General features: G+C 44.2%; 1 long non-coding RNA gene across 1 annotated transcript in view; it reads right to left on the bottom strand.

Moving 5' to 3' along the window:
• LOC148004560 (uncharacterized) overlaps window positions 1-1,382 on the bottom strand; it is a 32,017-nt gene extending 30,635 nt beyond the window's left edge. Inside the window, exon 1 of the long non-coding RNA XR_015624551.1 lies at window positions 965-1,382. This is a non-coding gene — a long non-coding RNA (uncharacterized LOC148004560). The remainder of the gene's footprint in view (window positions 1-964) is intronic.
• Between the last annotated feature and the right edge of the window lie 15,732 nt (window positions 1,383-17,114).

Genomic DNA, 17,114 nt, shown 5'->3' with positions numbered 1-17,114 from the left:
TACAAAAGTCCCACTTAATTTTCACATCTGTCATAAACTGTATGAATTTCTTCCTTTACCTTTAAAGTGCAAAAAATTATAAACAAGATGCAACATACAATGGATTTGTGACTAAATGGCCATCAACGTTTACAGTACTGATTCTGAGGCAGAGTCTTACTGTAGCCTAAGTTATCCTGGAAGATCTAAAGCTAGCGTCCTGTGGTGGGGTACAGCACGTGTCCTGTCTAGCTATCCCCTCCTCCACCCTTTCCTCAACCCAGCTCAGGCCTCTAGGGCTCTCCCCCAGCCCATGCACACCAGAAGTTAAACACACAGCTGAGGCAAAGCTGCCTCCACCACTCAGGCACCACTGTCCACAGAGCCTGACCAATGGCAGCCTTCGAAGGCCCGCCTCCAGCCTCCCAATAACCATACTTGCTAAGTCACCCTAGACACAGCAGCTAATCCAAAAGTCCACAGGCTCTGAGGCTGCCAGCTTAGGCGCCACCTGGCAAAGGAGCCCACACTGACTCCTACCCGGAACCTGCTCCAGACAAGGGCCTGTGCGGCAGGGTGGGGCGTGGGAGGCCGCGGGCCTGACCCAAGGCTTACTCCTCTGGGCACCTCCGCCCAAAGGCGGGAAAGGGCTGTCACAGGATGCCCAGGTCCTGCACATGGCCCACCCTGGACCAGCCCGAGGTCCCCAGGGCTGCCATTGGCCACCGGCCGACCCCCATCTTCCTGGGGCCCCTCAGTGCTTGTGTAGGCCCCAAAGTCAGCAAGGCCACGACTCCCGCCCTCCAGGATTTACCCTGGTGGCTGTCTGGTGGGGGAACCCAGAACCGGAAATTCGAAGGAACCCCTTTTGCCCTCTCCCCATTTCTTTGTGCTACACCCAAAAAGCCGAATTTCAACCTCCATGTAAGGAGTCTGCAGCTTAGGGCTGGTCTTCACTGTCACCCGGGACCTCCCCTAGACTCACCGTGATGGCGGCCGGAAGTCTGGTGCAAAAATAACTCGAAGGTGGCACCACTGAAGCCATGTGGTTAGCAGCTTCTCAGGGCAGCTGCGGAGTGGCAGCCTGGCCGCCAACGGGCAAAAAGCCAAGGTGGCTGTTGAAGGAGAGCCGAGGGCCTCCAAGGCAGCTGAGCAGACTTGGCGGGAGCCTGTGAAACACTGAGGTGTGGGTGGCTCGCCCTAGGGAAAGACTGTGGGTGGCTGGCCTTGTCCTGGGCTTCAGCCAATGGGCGGCAGCGCTCGGCCCTCGCCGGGGGGCCTGGGGACCCACGTCGCCCATCTGAGTATCTGAGGGGTACGCATGGGGCATGCGCGAGGAACAGTGCTCAGTGCAGAGCTAGGCCGGAGCCTCGCAGATGTACAGACTTGAGCCACTCCCCTGCCCCCCAGAACCGTGTCTGAAGACCCTTTGAAACAAGTCCTGTGCAGAACCGTGGTCAGAGTTCTGTCAGGAAACCATTTATTCAGGTCATACCCTCAAAATGGCGCCTGCAATACATAGGGTTATCCTGTCTGAAAAGCTCAGCGACCAAACTGAAAAGTAACAAAATGCCTGTAGAAAGAGAAAATAACAGGCCCGTCTAGAAAGAAGGCCTTGCCTGGCCAGACCCCTTTACCCCTTTCTCCAGCCACATTTAGCAGATGAGTCCGGTTGCATATTGGAGGACATACTCACAGACTGGCCCTTCAGCCGTCAGGACTTATGTTTTTCCTTCCGTTTTTTTCTCCCTTTCCGATGATAAGTACCTGAATTATCAGGTACAAGGGACACACAGCAGTGAACACGCAAGAGAATATTTCTCACGTCGTGGCACTTAAGTTGCAATGCGAGCTTTTCCTTGTAAGCTTTACAGAAACCAGCTAGGCCGTGAAAATCTCGTATCACAGAACCCCTTCAGCGCCTTATTCCGTCATGATTACCTTTTGTACTGAAGAAAAGTATTAGGTGTTTTACTTTTTCTTTTCTTTCTTTCTTTCTTTCTTTCTTTTTTTTTTTTTTTTTTTTTTTGAACTGGCAAAACGAGAGACTTAAAATTGCCATTAAAGATACAGTAATGCTGGATAAAATGATAATAACATAAAAAATAAAAAAATATTAGGGATGATGCACCCATTTAAAAGGGGGGGGGGATTCCAAGGTCCGGAAAATGAAAATAAATTGGAAACTGCAGTGGTGAAGATCCGATTCTCCGCTGGCCTTTGATTGGTGACTACATTGTGGTGTGAATGGTCTAACAACAGGCCTGGACTGTCCTAATTTTAGTACAGAGAAAAAAAAAAAAACCACCACACCTATCTGGAGTGGTTGGTTAAAGAGCATGGACAGACGGTTCTAACCTCTAGCTCTAGGCATAGTTGTGTGGGCTGGAGGGAAACTTTGAAATAGTGCAGACAGATGTGGAACTGAGCACCCTGCAGCATACCAGTACTCTGGAAAGGCAGCACCCTAAGGAAATGCATGGACTTGAGGAACGGAGAGCACGGTAGAAATTAGAGCAAAACACCACATCATTTAAGTCCAAATAGAATCTGACGCTCTACACCTGCATTTCCGGAGTTTGGCATTTATATTTATGACATGTTTATTACCAGAATCTCGAAATGAAGAAATAGGCCTTCCCAGCTCACTATCCCCTTCCCTGCAAAAGATTCTTAGGCATGGTATTTTTAAATGCTTGAAAAAGGGAGCAAAAGACAGTCTGGAGAGATGGTAAGGGATCCTCACAGAAAAGGACTTTTCAAAGAGAACCCTACTGGAAGTGGGGCTTAGAGGTACAATCTCCTAACCCCAGCTGCTTGGGAGGAGAGGCTGTGAGGCAAAGAAAACAAAAAGTTCAAGGGTGCCCTGACGATTTAGCGACACTGTTTGTACATAAATGGAAAGGGAACTACAGAGGATGCTACACAGGAGAGAGTTCTTACCTAGCATAATAGAAGGATGTCCTGGCTTTAATTCCCTTAAGCACTTTCTCTCTCTCCCCCTTTCCCCCTCTCCCCCTCTCCCCCTCTCCTCTATATACTCCCTCTCCCTCTCCTCCCCGTGTCTGTGTGTGTGTCTGTGTGTCTGTGTGTCTGTGTCTGTGTGTGCATGTGTGTGGGCACTCCTGTGTGCATGTCTCTCTGTCTCTGTGTCTCTGTCTCTGTCTCTTTCTATGTGTGAATGTCTGTGTTTGTCTCTGTTCCCCCTCTCTCACAATACCCCTCCCGAAAGATTACAAAGCCTTTACCAGGAATAGGAATGGCATGTTTGGATTGCATGGACTTTTGTCTTTTTCTGTCTCTGCCTTTGGTCTTTTAAGACAGACTTTCTCTGGGAGGCCAGGAATTCTCTCTGTAGACCAGGCTGGCCTTACAGAGACCCACTTGCCTCTGCCTCCTGGGGAATGAACACTCCTGGTTCTTTTATTGCTTTCACATACACTTTAAATAGAAAACCTGATAAATATCTTCCCTCTTAAAGAATTCAAAGGCCTCTCAGGGTGTTTTTACTTGTAAAGCTCTTCTCCCAGTTTAAACTGGCTAGTTTTCAGGTTCCTTCTGTTAGACTCCTATAAGTCAGCCATGGTGGTTTTTAGACCAACCCACACAAAGAAACAACACTGTACTCTCCACATTACCTCCTGCTCTACCCTGCTCTCCTAGCTCCCTCCCAATTTAATCCCCCTATTCCAGTTGATCCTAGAGTATATGGAAGAGAAAACAAGTTTATTTTGGATGCGATGTGAGTTGAAACCCTGAAGTACAACACCAGACTGTACTTTGATCGAATTGTTCCTAATTGTTCCCAACTGTCACAAACACAGCAAGCACACAACATCAAAGCAGTTACCGTATCAGGAAAAAGGCACTTATAATTGAACAAGTATCCTGGATCTCTGCTCAATGACAGAGAGAAAGGAGACCTAATTTACAAAGCAGGAGAAATGGGCCAGTGTAGTGAAATGGTGCAACCCAGGTTCTAGAAATACACTGTGACAAAGGTATTTGATTTCAATACACTAAAACTACACAGGAGAGAAATGTGCATTTGGAAGAAGGCTACAATGTTTCATTGTATCAGATCAAATAGTAATTCCATTAAAATAGACTAGGAAGAACTTGGGGGTGAGGCAGCTGCTGCTGCTGCTGCTGCTGCTGCTGCTGCTGCTGCTGCTGCTGCTAAACATTTAATTTGATTGCAATTATAAATTTAAAAAAACACACCAGTGATTGAACACTGAGAATCCACAGGTCAACCAGAATCTTTCATTATGACCCTTTGCCTTGGGACTGGAACTGCCCCAACCCTCCTGGCAGATAATTGCCTTCCCAGTTCTCAAGGTTCATAGGAAAAGGCAATTCAAAGACTCCACTTGTAATGCATTCCAGTGCCTGATAGCAGAGCAGGGAAGGTTTCCCTTATCCCAGCCTAGCTCAGGGTCCATGATTCCAATGGTAACAAGATCTTCAGAGATCATCTGAGGCTATCTCCCTGGAGCACCTAAACACCACTTAAGTACAGAAGACAATTTGTACAGGACTCTAATGGAGACAGAAAATAAGAAGCACAGTAGCCTGTGCTGTAGGCTTCTCCACTGTGACCTTCTGACCTCACATGGCAAGTGAGTTCCATCACTTCCTCTAAGGCCAGGCTCACACAAGCCTGACTTCCTTCCTGTGCCCCTCTCCAAGTTCCATATAGTGTAGGATGCCTTGTGTTGAGCCTTCCCACTACCACCTTTGTGTGACAGCACTGTTCCTCACAGGTGTTTCAGGTACCTTTTCCTTCAAGGATGAGGTAAAGTTTGGCCTTGTTTTTTTCTTATGTGTGTAAGTGGGAGCTGTCTAGAGAAGCTCCCTGTTGCCAGCTACTTTGGTTATAGCAACAGATTTCTGAATATTTCAACCATTTTTGTGTGGTATGTTATATGTGGTAGGGATCTCTGACTAATTATGGAGTTACTATACCAAGCTGGAGGGGTGCTGTGTTTGATCTGGTGGGGCTTTGCTATAGTCTACCTCTCACAGATAGGACTTTTAAAGCCCTGTAGGGAGGCCTCAACTCCTCCATTAATTCATTTTTTTTCTTTTTTCTCTTTTCCGGAGCTGGGGACCGAACCCAGGGCCTTGCACCTGCTAGGCAAGCGCTCTACCACTGAGTAAATCCCCAACCCCCATTAATTCATTTTTAATAGAACTGTTAATTTATACACAATGGACAATAGATATACTTTCTACTTCAAACCAGTTACCTTCCTTCATAGAACCAAACAATCGCTTTCAAAAGTACAGATGGTAGCTACCTGAAGGCGCTTATTTGCATAGGGTTATAAGGAAAAAGAAAGAAAGAACTATAAAGTATAGAGTTTATAGAAACTCAAAATATCGAAGGAAGAGGACTTAGGAAACAAGAAAGAGTTTATGAGTATTGAGGGACAAAGGTAGTCTTATTAATTCAAATCTACAAAATTATTGACGATCTATAATATTCAAACCCTTAGTTGGTGGGGTGATGGTAAATCCTATGTAATGTCAAAGGCTGACTAACTTTGCATCCAGAAAAAGCTTTATGTGGAGCTAACTCATGTGGACAAAGATTCATGAATAATTGAATAAGATATATAATAATGAGAGCCATTTGGAACTGTGTATTTAGTGCTTCAAGGGCCTTGAAACACTAATAAATTATTAAAATATATTATAGAAGCAATAAATGTTTATGTTTCTTGAAGGATACCTCCTACTTCTAAAGGTGAAAAGGAAAAAAAAATTCTATACCTAGCAGACACCACAGGCAGAAGGTGATGATGTCTAGCCTCCTCACAAAGATAGTGTGAAACTGTTGGCTACATTGAAGTAGGAGATTATACTAGAAAGAAACCCGAGGCCTAGCTTATAAATGTCCTTGTGCATATGAAAAGGAAATTTTCTTGAAGCAAGACCATTGGAGAGTTTGAATTTGAACAGAAATCCAACTCCACTTCATCCCTCACCCCTACCAAGGATCATTCTGTTGGAGCTGCAGACACAGCTTGGTCCTGGAAGGGAACTATGGCAAGCAGGGTAAGGAGGCAAGTACAGAAGTCTGTGTGGAGTATGCTAACACAGTAAGTAGTCCATTCTCATGGGAATGGGCTGGAGAGACATTTCTAGGTTAATTTGCAATGTCTCAGGGGGTTAAACGGAGCAACAGACTCAGGAGGTGGCTATTGATGCGGACTTTTTCAATGGTGCTACCCTGTGGGTTGAACACTCCTGAGTAACATATACAGTGTAGGAAAACCGATTTATGGAGTTCACATGTAGTATGTTTTGACTAATGTGTCAGCCCAGAACCTTGGCAGACCTAGGGAACATGGCAACAATAGAGGGGTTAGCATCAAATGTTCTAGAAAAAGTCAACAGATATAAAAAGTGAAAACCAGCACTCAGTGTGTCAACCAGGATCTCTAGGAAGGCAGTTCTGATGGAAAAGGCAGAAAGCAGACAGAACAAAGGCAGCTTAGAAGGGGAGAAAGAACGAGAATCACAGAACAGATGTGTTGTGGACAGGGAGGCTTCATGTGAGGGAAGGAAAGTGAGAAGAGAGGGAGACAGTTAAGGGAAGCTCTATACAGTGTATTATGTGGAAGAAAGCAGCCTTGGTAAGAGAAATAGAGTGAGCAAAAAGGAGATAGAGAACAAGGACCTGTGCCATGTCAGTGATATCATAGGAGAGACCCTCCGTATTGTAGGTGACGTTGGTCTCTTCAGCTCAAGTTTTCTTTGCTCTGGCATCTCATTGACTGTTAGCTCACCGGCTCATGCTGGCTGGGAGTGAGGTGGGGAGGAGGGTGTCCTCTCTTCTTCATGGACTGTCCTTGAATTTGTAGTGTCAGAGTGGAGGGGAGCGAGGGCTGGCAAATCTGCCTCAGCTAACATCATCAGGGACTTAAAACCATATGGAGTGATTTGAAGTCACTTACTTAGTGCTTCAGCATCCAGCCTTAGGGTGCTTCTGATGAAGGCATCTCCTCCCTGCCTGGCTTCTCAATTCCCTTCTCATTGCTTTGAACAGGGTCTCTTGAACTCTTTTTTTTTTTAATTTTTTTTTTATTAACTTGAGTATTTCTTATATACATTTCGAGTGTTATTCCCTTTCCCGGTTTCCGGGCAAACATCCCCCTCCCCCCTCCCCTTCCTTATGGGTGTTCCCTTCCCAACCCTCCCCCCATTGCCGCCCTCTCCCCATAGACTAGTTCACTGGGGGTTCAGTCTTAGCAGGACCCAGGGCTTCCCCTTCCACTGGTGCTCTTACTAGGATATTCATTGCTACCTATGGGGTCAGAGTCCAGGGTCAGTCCATGTATAGTCTTTAGGTAGTGGCTTAGTCCCTGGAAGCTCTGGTTGCTTGGCATTGTTGTACTTTTGGGGTCTCGAGCCCCTTCAAGCTCTTCCAGTTCTTTCTCTGATTCCTTCAATAGGGGACCTATTCTCAGTTCAGTGGTTTGCTGCTGGCATTCGCCTCTATATTTGCTGTATTCTGGCTGTGTCTCTCAGGAGCGATCTACATCCGGCTCCTGTCGGTCTGCACTTCTTTGCTTCATCCATCTTGTCTAATTGGGTGGCTGTATATGTATGGGCCACATGTGGGGCAGGCTCTGAATGGTGTTCCTTCAGTCTCTGTTTTAATCTTTGCCTCTCCCTTCCCTGCCAAGGGTATTCTTTTTCCTCATTTAAAGAAGGAGTGAAGCATTCACATTTTGATCATCCGTCTTGAGTTTCGTTTGTTCTACGGATCTAGGGTAATTCAAGCATTTGGGCTAATAGCCACTTATCAATGAGTGCATACAATGTATGTCTTTCTGTGATTGGGTTAGCTCACTCAGGATGATATTTTCCAGTTCCAACCATTTGCCTACGAATTTCATAAACTCGTTGTTTTTGATAGCTGAGTAATATTCCATTGTGTAGATGTACCACATTTTCTGTATCCATTCCTCTGTTGAAGGGCATCTGGGTTCTTTCCATTTTCTGGCTATTATAAATAAGGCTGCGATGAACATAGTGGAGCACGTGTCTCTTTTATATGTTGAGGTATATTTTGGGTATATGCCCAAGAGAGGTATAGCTGGATCCTCAGGCAGTTCAATGTCCAATTTTCTGAGGAACCTCCAGACTGATTTCCAGAATGGTTTTACCAGTCTGCAATCCCACCAACAATGGAGGAGTGTTCCTCTTTCTCCACATCCTCGCCAGCAACTGCTGTCACCTGAGTTTTTGATCTTAGCCAATCGCACTGGTGTGAGGTGAAATCTCAGGGTTGTTTTGATTTGCATTTCCCTTATGACTAAAGATGTTGAACATTTCTTTAGGTGTTTCTCAGCCATTCGGCATTCCTCAGCTGTGAATTCTTTGTTTAGCTCTGAACCCCATTTTTAATAGGGTTATTTGTTTCCCTGCGGTCTAACTTCTTGAGTTCTTTGTATATTTTGGATATAAGGCCTCTATCTGTTGTAGGATTGGTAAAGATCTTTTCCCAATATGTTGGTTGCCGTTTTGTCCTAACCACAGTGTCCTTTGCCTTACAGAAGCTTTGCAGTTTTATGAGATCCCATTTGTCGATTCTTGATCTTAGAGCATAAGCCATTGGTGTTTTGTTCAGGAAATTTTTTCCAGTGCCCATGTGTTCCAGATGCTTCCCTAGTTTTTCTTCTATTAGTTTGAGTGTGTCTGGTTTGATGTGGAGGTCCTTGATCCACTTGGACTTAAGCTTTGTACAGGGTGATAGGCATGGATTGATCTGCATTCTTCTACATGTTGCCCTCCAGTTGAACCAGCACCATTTGCTGAAAATGCTATCTTTTTTCCATTGGATGGTTTTGGCTCCTTTGTCAAAAATCAAGTGACCATAGGTGTGTGGGTTCATTTCTGGGTCTTCAATTCTATTCCATTGGTCTATCTGTCTGTCTCTGTACCAATACCATGCAGTTTTTATCACTATTGCTCTGTAATACTGCTTGAGTTCAGGGATAGTGATTCCCCCTGAAGTCCTTTTATTGTTGAGGATAGCTTTAGCTATCCTGGGTTTTTTGTTATTCCAGATGAATTTGCAAATTGTTCTGTCTAACTCTTTGAAGAATTGGATTGGTATTTTGATGGGGATTGCATTGAATCTGTAGATTGCTTTTGGTAAAATGGCCATTTTTACTATATTAATCCTGCCAATCCATGAGCATGGGAGATCTTTCCATCTTCTGAGGTCTTCTTCAATTTCTTTCCTCAGTGTCTTGAAGTTCTTATTGTACAGATCTTTTACTTGCTTGGTTAAAGTCACACCGAGGTACTTTATATTGTTTGGGTCTATTATGAAGGGTGTCGTTTCCCTAATTTCTTTCTCGGCTTGTTTCTCTTTTGTATAGAGGAAGGCAACTGATTTATTTGAGTTAATTTTATACCCAGCCACTTTGCTGAAGTTGTTTATCAGCTTTAGTAGTTCTCTGGTGGAACTTTTAGGATCACTTAAATATACTATCATGTCATCTGCAAATAGTGATATTTTGACATCTTCTTTTCCGATCTGTATCCCTTTGATCTCCTTTTGTTGTCTGATTGCTCTGGCTAGAACTTCAAGAACTATATTGAATAAGTAGGGAGAGAGTGGGCAGCCTTGTCTAGTCCCTGATTTTAGTGGGATTGCTTCAAGTTTCTCTCCATTTAGTTTAATGTTAGCAACTGGTTTGCTGTATATGGCTTTTACAATGTTTAGGTATGGGCCTTGAATTCCTATTCTTTCCAGGACTTTTATCATGAAGGGGTGTTGAATTTTGTCAAATGCTTTCTCAGCATCTAATGAAATGATCATGTGGTTCTGTTCTTTCAGTTTGTTTATATAATGGATCACGTTGATGGTTTTCCGTATATTAAACCATCCCTGCATGCCTGGGATGAAGCCTACTTGATCATGGTGGTTGATTGTTTTGATGTGTTCTTGAATTCGGTTTGCCAGAATTTTATTGAGTATTTTTGCGTCGATATTCATAAGGGAAATTGGTCTGAAGTTCTCTTTCTTTGTTGTGTCTTTGTGTGGTTTAGGTATAAGAGTAATTGTGGCTTCGTAGAAGGAATTCGGTAGTGTTCCATCTGTTTCAATTTTGTGGAATAGTTTGGATAATATTGGTATGAGGTCTTCTATGAAGGTTTGATAGAATTCTGCACTAAACCCGTCTGGACCTGGGCTCTTTTTGGTTGGGAGACCTTTAATGACTGCTTCTATTTCCTTAGGAGTTATGGGGTTGTTTAACTGGTTTATCTGTTCCTGATTTAACTTCGATACCTGGTATCTGTCTAGGAAATTGTCCATTTCCAGAAGATTTTCAAATTTTGTTGAATATAGGTTTTTATAGTAAGATCTGATGATTTTTTGAATTTCCTCCAAATCTGTAGTTATGTCTCCCTTTTCATTTCTGATTTTGTTAATTTGGACACACTCTCTGTGTCCTCTCGTTAGTCTGGCTAAGGGTTTATCTATCTTGTTGATTTTCTCAAAGAACCAACTTTTGGTTCTGTTGATTCTTTCTATGGCCCTTTTTGTTTCTACTTGGATGATTTCAGCTCTGAGTTTGATTATTTCCTGCCTTCTACTCCTCCTGGGTGTATTTGCTTCTTTTTGTTCTAGAGCTTTTAGGTGTGCTGTCAAGCTGCTGACATATGCTCTTTCCTGTTTCTTTCTGCAGGCACTCAGCGCTATGAGTTTTCCTCTTAGCACAGCTTTCATTGTGTCCCATAAGTTTGAGTATGTTGTATCTTCATTTTCATTAAATTCTAAAAAGTTTTTAATTTCTTTCTTTATTTCTTCCTTGACCAGGTTATCATTGAGTAGAGCATTGTTCAATTTCCACGTATATGTGGGCATTCTTCCCTTATTGTTATTGAAGACCAGTTTTAGGCCGTGGTGGTCCGATAGCACGCATGGGATTATTTCTATCTTTCTGTACCTGTTGAGGCCCGTTTTTTGACCAATTACATGGTCAATTTTGGAGAAAGTACCATGAGGAGCTGAGAAGAAGGTATATCCTTTTGCTTTAGGATAGAATGTTCTATAAATATCCGTTAAGTCCATTTGGCTCATGACTTCTCTTAGTCTGTCTACATCACTGTTTAATTTCTGTTTCCATGATCTGTCCATTGATGAGAGTGGGGTGTTGAAATCTCCCACTATTATTGTGTGAGGTGCAATGTGTGTTTTGAGCTTTAGTAAGGTTTCTTTTACGTATGTAGGTGCCCTTGTATTTGGGGCATAGATTTTTAGGATTGAGAGTTCATCTTGGTTGATTTTTCCTTTGATGAATATGAAGTGTCCTTCCTTATCTTTTTTGATGACTTTTAGTTGGAAATTGATTTTATTTGATATTAGAATGGCTACTCCAGCTTGCTTCTTCTGACCATTTGCTTGGAAAGTTGTTTTCCAGCCTTTCACTCTGAGGTAGTGTCTGTCTTTGTCTCTGAGGTGTGTTTCCTGTAGGCAGCAGAAAGCAGGGTCCTCGTTGCGTATCCAGTTTGTTAATCTATGTCTTTTTATTGGGGAGTTGAGGCCATTGATATTGAGAGATATTAAGGAATAGTGATTATTGCTTCCCGTTATATTCATATTTGGATGTGAGGTTATGTTTGTGTGCTTTCATTCTCTTTGTTTTGTTGCCAAGACGATTAGTTTCTTGCTTCTTCTAGGGTATAGCTTGCCTCCTTATGTTGGGCTTTACCATTTATTATCCTTTGTAGCACTGGATTTGTAGAAAGATATTGTGTAAATTTGGTTTTGTCATGGAATATCTTGGTTTCTCCATCAATGTTAATTGAGAGTTTTGCTGGATACAGTAACCTGGGCTGGCATTTGTGTTCTCTTAGGGTCTGTATAACATCAGTCCAGGATCTTCTGGCCTTCATAGTTTCTGGCGAGAAGTCTGGTGTGATTCTGATAGGTCTCCCTTTATATGTTACTTGACCTTTTTCCCTTACTGCTTTTAATATTCTTTCTTTATTTTGTGCGTTTGGTGTTTTGACAATTATGTGACGGGAGGTGTTTCTTTTCTGGTCCAATCTATTTGGAGTTCTGTAGGCTTCTTGTATGGCTATGGGTATCTCTTTTTTTAGGTTAGGGAAGTTTTCTTCTATGATTTTGTTGAAGATATTTACTGGTCCTTTGAGCTGGGAGTCTTCACTCTCTTCTATACCTATTATCCTTAGGTTTGATCTTCTCATTGAATCCTGGATTTCCTGTATGTTTTGGACCAGTAGCTTTTTCCGCTTTACATTATCTTTGACAGTTGAGTCAATGATATCTATGGAATCTTCTGCTCCTGAGATTCTCTCTTCCATCTCTTGTATTCTGTTGGTGAAGCTTGTATCTACAGCTCCTTGTCTCTTCTTTTGGTTTTCTATATCCAGGGTTGTTTCCATGTGTTCTTTCTTGATTGCTTCTATTTCCATTTTTAATTCCTTCAACTGTTTGATTGTGTTTTCCTGGAATTCTTTCAGGGATTTTTGCGATTCCTCTCTGTAGGCTTTTACTTGTTTATTAATGTTTTCCTGTGCTTCCCTAAGTGTGTTCATGTCTTTCTTGAAGTCCTCCAGCATCATGATCAAATATGATTTTGAAACTAGATCTTGCTTTTCTGGTGTGTTTGGATATTCCATGTTTGTTTTGGTGGGAGAATTGGGCTCCGATGATGGCATGTAGTCTTGGTTTCTGTTGCTTGGGTTCCTGCGCTTGCCTCTCGCCATCAGATTATCTCTAGTGTTACTTTGTTCTGCTATTTCTGACAGTGGCTAGACTGTCCTATAAGCCTGTGTGTCAGGAGTGCTGTAGACCTGTTTTCCTCTCTTTCAGTCAGTTATGGGGACAGAGTGTTCTGCTTTCGGGTGTGTAGTTTTTCCTCTCTACAGGTCTTCAGCTGTTCCTGTGGGCCTGTGTCTTGAGTTCACCAGGCAGCTTTCTTGCAGCAGAAAATTTGGTCTTACCTGTGGTCCCGAGGCTCAGGTTTGCTCGTGGGGTGCTGCCCAGGGGCTCTCTGCAGCGGCAGCAACCAGGAAGACCTGTGCCGCCCCTTCCGGGAGCTTCAGTGCACCAGGGTTCCAGATGGTCTTTGGCTTTTTCCTCTGGCGTCCGAGATGTGTGTGCAGGGAGCAGTCTCTTCTGGTTTCCCTAGGCTTGTCTGCCTCTCTGAAGGTTTAGCTCTCCCTCCCACGGGATTTGGGTGCAGAGAACTATTTATCCGGTCTGTTTCTTTCAGGTTCCGGCGGTGTCTCTGGCAGGGGTCCTGCCGCTCCTGGGCCCTCCCCCACGGGAGCCCAGAGGCCTTATACAGTTTCCTCTTGGGCCAGGGATGTGGGCAGGGGTGAGCAGTGTTGGTGGTCTCTTCTGCTCTGCAGCCTCAGGAGTGCCCACCTGACCAGGCGGTTGGGTCTCTCTCTCACCGGGTCTGGGAGCAGAGAGCTGCTGCGGGCCGGGATCCGCGGGTGTGGGACTTCCGGTAAACACAGAACGTGCCCGGTCCTAGAGAAATTCTGCTTCCGTGTGTCCCAAGCTCACCAGGCAGCTTTCTTGCAGCAGAAAATTTGGTCTTACCTGTGGTCCCGAGGCTCAGGTTTGCTCGTGGGGTGCTGCCCAGGGGCTCTCTGCAGCGGCAGCAACCAGGAAGACCTGTGCCGCCCCTTCCGGGAGCTTCAGTGCACCAGGGTTCCAGATGGTCTTTGGCTTTTTCCTCTGGCATCCGAGATGTGTGTGCAGGGAGCAGTCTCTTCAGGTTTCCCAGGCTTGTCTGCCTCTCTGAAGGTTTAGCTCTCCCTCCCACGGGATTTGGGTGCAGAGAACTGTTTATCCGGTCTGTTTCCTTCAGGTTCTGGTGGTGTCTCAGGCAGGTGTCCTGCCGCTCCTGGGCCCTCCCCCACGGGAGCCCAGAGGCCTTATACAGTTTCCTCTTGGGCCAGGGATGTGGGCAGGGGTGAGCAGAGTTGGTGGTCTCTTCTGCTCTGCAGCCTCAGGAGTGCCCACCTGACCAGGCGGTTGGGTCTCTCTCTCACCGGGTCTGGGAGCAGAGAGCTGCTCTTGAACTCTTTCCTGACGACTTTTAACTCACTAAATTTTTATGCCATCCATGTATATAAGTATTTAAAATAGGAGTACAGATGCGACATTTGCAGATGATAAATAATAAACTTATTTAAAAATAATTCCTTGTATACATATAGTTATTATTTATTTATTAAATACAAAGTATGTCATAGTTAGGGTTTCTGTTTCTGTGAAGAAACACCATGGCCAAGGCAACTCTTAAAAAGAACCTTTAATGGGAGCTGGCTTACAGGTTCAGAAGTTCAGTTCAGGTCATTATCATCAAGGCAGAAAGCACAGCAGCATCCAGGCAGACATGGTATTGGAAGAACTAAACGTTCTACATCTTATTCCAAAGGGAATCAGGAGAGGACTGGCTTCCAAGTGGCTAGGACAAGAGTCTTAAAGCCCATACCAACAGTGACACACCTACTCCAACAAGCCTATACCTCTTAATTGTGCCACTGCCTGGGCCAAGCATATTCAACTCATCACAAAGCCAAGTTTCATTCTAATGAGATGATGTACCATGTGTATTTATTTTTACAAAAAGATTAAAAGCTTGGCTGGATATTAGCAGGATGAAGAACTTCTTCAATGTTTTTTAAACTTGATGGAAAATTTGATTTTATGATTGTCAGTGCAAAAGATACTGCTTTGCATAACTATGTAGCATAAAATGGCAGAAGACTGTAGAGGGCCATTTCAAAACTTGCTCGAAATTGTCTCATTTCCAAATCAAAATTCATTTAACAATTAAAAAAAAATAAAGCCCAAATCAAGGAGTTAAGTAGTGATTTTAAAGACACATCATTCTAACCCAAGGTGATCCAATACATGAATTAATATTTACATGCTGAGAACTGATGGTAGGAAAATATTAGAAGCCATTGTTTTCTGTGATTAAACCAGCGTTTATCTAAGAGCAGAAAATTTTGTGTCTACCTTGAGAATGCTGCAGCTCTTGATACAAAGCGTTGGCAGGAGCTGCGGGGCTCCTGGCAGCAGCCTTGGTATCACACGGCATGTTTCAAGAGCTCTAACTACACTTTCAGGTCCAAGAGTGGTGAGGTCATGTGACACAGCATGGGTGAGTTCTGCCAGACACCACACATCCACCATGTATTTGACCTTGAATTGTAGAGGGCCGCTATAACATTCGCCACCACAAGATGGTGCTGGCTTCCACTGCGCCCCACGTGGAAGGCCAGGATAGCTTCTGCCATTACAAGATGGCGCTGGCCTCCACCGCGCCAGCCGACTTCCTTTCAGGAAGTTAACTGTGTGCGCATGTGCAAGAGTGCCTTCGTGCCAGGTCTTTGCCCACTCCGGGGCGTGCCTCATGAGATCATGGGTAAGCGACCAATGAGGTGTGGATGCGCCGCGCTAGGGTGTATATAAGCCGAGCCATGCAGGCGTGCGGGGCTTCTCCTTAAGATTGAACAAAAGTTTGGCTGCAGCAAGGATTCGTATGTCCCCGCGTGTTTTCTTGCTGGGGAGAGGTCGCGCGGGACATTGAATGAATTTTTGAACACATGCTCTGAACCCCTTTACTGTGGCCCAGGTTTTTGCACCCCTACACTTGCTTCTGTGACCCCATACAGAGTTGCTACTCACAGTCTAAGACTTTGGTACCTTGAGCACACTTAGAATACTTTGTTCTTTTCATCCCTGGAACCTTGTGCATGAGAGGCAAGTGCCCACCACTGAGCTGTACTCCATCATCTTCTGAAGGCATCTTCTCCTTTTATGTTGCTTTATGATACCAGAGTCAAGGCTGTTTCCAAAGATCTTGATTTCTTCTTGTTCTTACATTTGGCAATGGTGTGGGCCACTCCTTCAGGAAAGACTCCACCTTGTACTCAAGGGAAGGTGACAAGATCCAATCAATCACATCCTAATAGAGGAAGCTAATCACACCCAACACACACAGCTTCTCATTTGAAGCCAATTTTAGACCACTAGGGAGGTGAGTGGAGTGAGGGCAGGCAGATTGGAGGAACAGCCGATGTAGTTAAGTTTTCGAGGCAGTTGACTGTGTAAGAATCCTAGGGCAGCTTCTGAGCTAGGGAATCACGTGGGCAATCAGAAGACCAACAGTTTGGAGAACAAAGGTCCATGTCCAGTAGCAAAGAGTAAAATGTTGCCTGAAAGCACAGACGACTCTTCAGAGACAGAAGTCATATATTTGTCAGATAGCTTGGCTACATGACTTTTTTTTCTTCAGCTGAGTGGCAGCTTGGAGTATGCGAGGAAAAGGCCATGATTAGATATATGTAGACATATGTAGAAATATATCCATCTTGGCAAGGTGGACATGGGAGAGCAAGAATAAGAAGGGACCAGCATGCCACTCAGCATGTTAGGTTAAAAGTCTTGGCCATGAGGCCTGGTTGGTCAGGGGGAGGTAATACAAGAATGCTGGTGGGTTGAAAATGGGACAGGGTGGCTGACAGGTAAGTTTGGGGGAAAAGGGGCTGTGACTTGCATTAGTTAGTTTACATCGTCAACTTGACACAACCTAGACTTATAGAGGCATAGGCCAAGAGGAGAAATACTTGCTTACTGTATTGTTTGTAACGAAGAAAAACTCTTAACTGAGCATAAGAAAAAGGTTGGGAACCAAGAATTGCATGTTACAGGAACGGGCTCTCAGTGCCCACACCGACACAGCACGGAGATCCGTGCGTAAGCCTGCGGGATTATTAAAATCACATGCGGGATTAAAAAAAACACACATGCATGGGTTATTTTTGTTAAGAAGGAATGCCCATTCTGTAGCTTTATTTACCGAATATATACCCCAAGTTGACCAGGTGGAAAAATCTGGGAAGCACCGTGGGAAATCTTGGCCTAAGGCAGGATCCTCTAGGTGGTTATTGAAAACATCACTATTAGAGAACTCCTACTGGAAGACCTCTGCATTCTGTCCTCTCACAAATTCAAACACAATTATGACTGTAAATCTAATACAGCAAATGAAAAGCTGATTTGATAGTTCCTTCAAAACTCAGAAGATAAAAATATTTTGAGGCTAAACTAT

The sequence above is a fragment of the Rattus norvegicus genome, chromosome 7 (genome assembly GCF_021556685.1).
Source record: "Rattus norvegicus strain SHRSP/BbbUtx chromosome 7, alternate assembly SHRSP_T2T, whole genome shotgun sequence".
In the NCBI taxonomy this organism is placed as follows: domain Eukaryota; kingdom Metazoa; phylum Chordata; class Mammalia; order Rodentia; family Muridae; genus Rattus; species Rattus norvegicus.
Note: the sequence above shows the minus strand (reverse complement) of the source record. Positions and strands in the feature narration are given on the sequence as shown.